The sequence below is a fragment of the Pinus tabuliformis genome, chromosome 6 (genome assembly GCF_031772625.1).
Source record: "Pinus tabuliformis cultivar Carrire ecotype Pingquan chromosome 6, CPIR1, whole genome shotgun sequence".
NCBI classification, from domain to species: domain Eukaryota; kingdom Viridiplantae; phylum Streptophyta; class Pinopsida; order Pinales; family Pinaceae; genus Pinus; species Pinus tabuliformis.
In genome coordinates, this window is record NC_142292.1 from 85,337,027 (window position 1) to 85,341,643 (window position 4,617).

General features: G+C 33.6%; 1 long non-coding RNA gene across 1 annotated transcript; it reads right to left on the bottom strand.

Moving 5' to 3' along the window:
* Positions 1 to 901: 901 nt before the first annotated feature.
* On the bottom strand, positions 902 to 3,686 carry LOC149257385 (uncharacterized). Its single transcript, XR_016245950.1, has 2 exons — positions 3,595 to 3,686; positions 902 to 2,392 (listed from the first exon to the last, which is right to left on the bottom strand). It is a non-coding gene; the product is annotated as an uncharacterized LOC149257385 (long non-coding RNA).
* Positions 3,687 to 4,617: the final 931 nt, after the last annotated feature.

Here is a 4,617-nt window from a genome sequence, read left to right on the forward strand (position 1 = left end):
GAAAAATCATCACAATCCACCGACTAATAACTTATTCTCAAACACAACACAAATTTATGCTTAGCATTATATTGGAAATATTTGCAGTATTTGCATGAGTGAAATATTCCATCATTATTAGACTTATTAAACACTAACTTTGAATACTTAAACACAAAGCCTATTCTGATTGAAGTATTACCATCAAACAAACTGTATTCATATCATCTTATATCTCTGTAAAGGGTTACATACATTCGATGAGATATTTTATTTATTTATCTTTTATTTTGGATTAATGATTCTTTATTGGCCAGATATAATATCCATTTAAAATAATTTAAAACTTCTCTTGGTTTGTAAATTGATTGCCACTTGTTAAAAACATATCCTCAATAGTGACTTATTTAAAGTATGGATTACAGGATAACCACTTGCATAATTAGTGATAAAATTATGTTAGAAGTGTTTTCATGAAAATCAGCATAATTACAAGAATATTCCGAGCCCTCCTGGGGTCCCACGGTGATGAATAGCCAGAATAGCAGGCCTAAACTGAACCTCTCGATTACTTGCACTATCAACTCTACAGATATAGAATTCATAAAAGATGAGATCATTGACGAGGGTTTCCAAAAATATGTTTCTCATTTGGATTTGTGTTTCATTTAGTGGTTTTATGCAGTTGCTCATTAGATCAAATTCAGTGAACCTTTGTCTTCAGATAAAATTGAATAATAGTGTACAAGGAATTTTAATGAATGGAATTTTAATGAATTTAGTTTAGTCTTGCTTCCAGGAAAAGACTTATGCACTGGTTTGATAATAAACTTTTCATGATTAACAAGTCTCTGCCAGTAATTTATTTGGCCTTCAGTCTATAAAGAATTTATTTATGCTTCCATTAATTTATTTGCCATGATAAAAACATGCTTCCATTATGAAGTTAAGCAAGGCAACTTGAGCCATGCATGTACACAGTGTGTTCATAGAGACATGTAAAACATCATCCTTTTGTGGAGAAAAAATTCAAAACTGTGGTCCCTGCAGCGCTTGCATTGCAGCATCGATTGTCATTACATTTTTAACCAACAAAAAGCTAACATTCACCACTTGCTGTTCATTAAAAAGCGGTTATCTCTTGCACACAAACACCATAAGAAAAGTAATTTTTCCATGTAAATCATAAAATAACAACCAGAGGGGCATGCCAGACCAGAGGCAAAGTTGATGCTGAATGCTGCCACCCAATCCACAGAAAGGTCCAAATTCCTGTAGGTAATGAGTGAAGTCCATCTCCCCAGGTGCAGACTCCCTGCGCCTGCAACAGGTTCCTTAAAACCAAGTTGCATAATGGGCTTGAACAGATGCTTGTGCAGGCAGGGTGGAAGAAGGAACTGTATAAGGACATCTACTCAAATCACCACTTGTTGGTCCCTGTTGTTGGTCCCACCTTTGTGTTCTCCTACAGGAGTTTGATGTACTACAGGAATTTGAAGCCAACAGGAGTTTGATGTACTGCAGATGCACATTGTGAGCTACCTGAAATGAAATGCTGCATTCTGAGGGTGCGGTAACCAATTTGACAAATTGAACTCACCAACAATATAACCAAGTGGAAAGTTGATGCTATGCTGGAGTGAAATAACTTCATAAAAAAAGTCCAAGAGAATGAGGGTGAATGAAACTGTGATGCCTCCTGGAAACCTTCGTGACAATGAGAATTCAATGGTATACCGTATTATACACTTTGAAACAATAGATTAACCAATGTTTACATCATCCCACATTTTCTTCCTCTGGATCACTTAGGACTATTAGTTCTGAATCCTTTCAGAGTTCACAACTAGCATGCTTGGAAGTTGTCTGTAAAGTGTGATAACCTGACAAATTTATTTGTTGAAAAAGTACCTGAGTTGAAGTTCTCACCTCCTTTGGTTGATGCTTGGATCATCATCATTTCCATTTCTACCATCATTTCCATTTCTACCAGTCGCACTATTTGCTCAAAAGTTTGAGATTCTCACTTCTTGGCTAATACTTGGATCTTCATCATCTTCATTTTACCAGTCCCACCATTGTTGATTGCTGCTACTCTTTTCCCATGACATAATATTTGTAATAGATGATGGGATAGCACCATCTAATTCCAAATAACTATCTCAATTTACAAAATAGCTTATAATTCACATTCCCCAAAAAAAACAATATTAATTGAGAAGTGGCTAACAATAACTTGGTAAATTCTCAGGCTGTGTAGAGCAAATCCATTTTCTTCTTCCAATGTCAAAATGAATTCGCCAATGAATGGGTGATGCTGTGTATTTCCAGTTCCAAATTTTGCTCATAAATATTTTACTAGCTCTTCATCAGTGGGTTCAAATTTCACACCAGCTGGCCACTCTTGTGTTACCTACAAACAATAAACTATTACTTATATCATATGCAAAAATTTAAGTTTTCAATACCAAACCTTCCAACTAATTATCTTCTTAGAGCTACTAAATATCAATATCAATATCAACCGGAAAAATAAAACCACCCCAGCTATAATCAACAACAACAAAGTGCATCATCACCAATTTCACATCTATCACCTTAAACTTTTGACTAAAAATTGTATCACGAAACCTTACGTTTATCTTACTGTACTTTGCTTCTAGTTTCCCTCTATTGAAATGGAGGATCTTGAACTTTGCAAGGGGAGTTGGAAAACTATGTCCCAGGATTTTTTAAGAGTTAAAAAAAAAATCTTTTGAATTATACCTATTTTTACTGCGGGAACTTTTCTTTAATTTGGGATAAGCCTTTTGATCATATGGGCTTAGATTTCTGGATAACTTTCATATGGGGTTAGATTTCTTGATAACTTTACGTTAGTTTCAGTTCCCTAATTAGTTAAAAAAAAGTCTGATTTTTTCAATATGTTTCATTTCCACTTATTCATAAAGATAGGGATCTTTTATTTTTTTTTATATTTCATTTTCTTGTATTTAAGTTTTTATAAATTGTTTAAAAAAATAAGCTAAAACTAAAGGCTGACATTTTAACCCTACTGACACAGATCGCGGTATGATATGCAAAGGCTTACCCATTCAACTGCAACAAAGATCGCTGAATGATATGCAAAGGCTGACCCCTTATGATCAGGGATGGTCAACAGGGATTCCCAATGAGTGCATAGGAAATTTCCATTTCAGAGCAAAGCAATTCAAGAAGGAAAATGAAAACAATGTGATGATCAGCACCTGTCAATGGTATTCCCACTTTGCACCGTCATTACAGGGATTCAGATTACATATCAAAGCTATTCAAGAAGGGTAAAAAAAAGCTATTCAGATCGGTATTCGGAAGTTCTCAATGTAAAATTGATTTTATCCAAGGAAAAAATTCAAAATATTGTTTCACGTGATGACAACTAGTAAGTTGGAATGGGTTATTCACCAAAATGCTGCCACCAATAAACACGCGTAATTGGATGGGTTCGAGATTGTAAAACCCTTATATCCCAATCAAGATTCTCAGTCAGTGTATGCACAACCTTCATTTCCATATCAAAGCTATTCAAGAAGGAAAAACAGAAAGAAATGTGATAATGAGCACCAACAAACAAACCTGTGAATGTTGTTCCCACTTTGCAGAGTCATTACAGGGGATTCAGATTCAATATAGTGTGTGGGAATGGATAGAAGGAGACAGAGGTTTACTATGAAATCCATTTCATTATTTAATGAGTTTTTACTTGTGTCTGATATAATAATGCATAGATTTAGTGGAGTTAATAACAGTTTTTTTCAAACCGATGAAGTGGGTTTGTGTAGGGTTTAGTTTTTATTGGGAGGTGTTGACGGTTATTGCTGTTTTAAGGAAAATGAATCCAAAATCTAACATGTAGGTAAGGGAATTTAAGGGAATCCAAATTTGACTAAAATGTGGATTGACACTATGAATTCATTGTATATCTAATCTAACCACCAATCTAAGAGCAAATGAGTTTCATTGTATTCCTTATTTAAGCATATATCTAAGAGCAAATCTAAGAGTTGATCTAATGATACATAGATCTAAGAAGTCATCTAAATATTTTTTTTTTAGAATTTGTCAAAATGACATATTTTGACAATCAATCACTTTGCAAATCAATTTTGTTTACATAACTTACTTTATATTTAGAGAAGAGGAAGAGATGTAGCAACCAGCCACCGCTGATATTTTCTTCCTCGGCCTTGAATGTTAGAAGAAGTAATTCATCTAGCTTCGCACAACCATTCCTTCCCACAGGTGGGTTCCCTTGCTTTATCCAACCATTCCTTCTCAGAGTTGGGTTCCCTTCTAAGGATATCATCAATCTTTGCATCTTTCTCTTAAGAGTAACACAGAGTTCACTGTGTTCCTCTTCCTTCGCCACTTCTATTTATATCATTAGGGTTTTGTTTTTATACTTAATATTTTTATTTTTTTTATTATGGAATATATATATATATATGATTGTTCTAGAAATCTCATTAGGGTTTTGCGGTTATACTTAAATATTTTTACTTTTTTCATTATTGAATATATATATATATATATATATATAGATAATTGTTATTTTTACTTTTTTCATTATTGAATATATATATATATATATATATATAT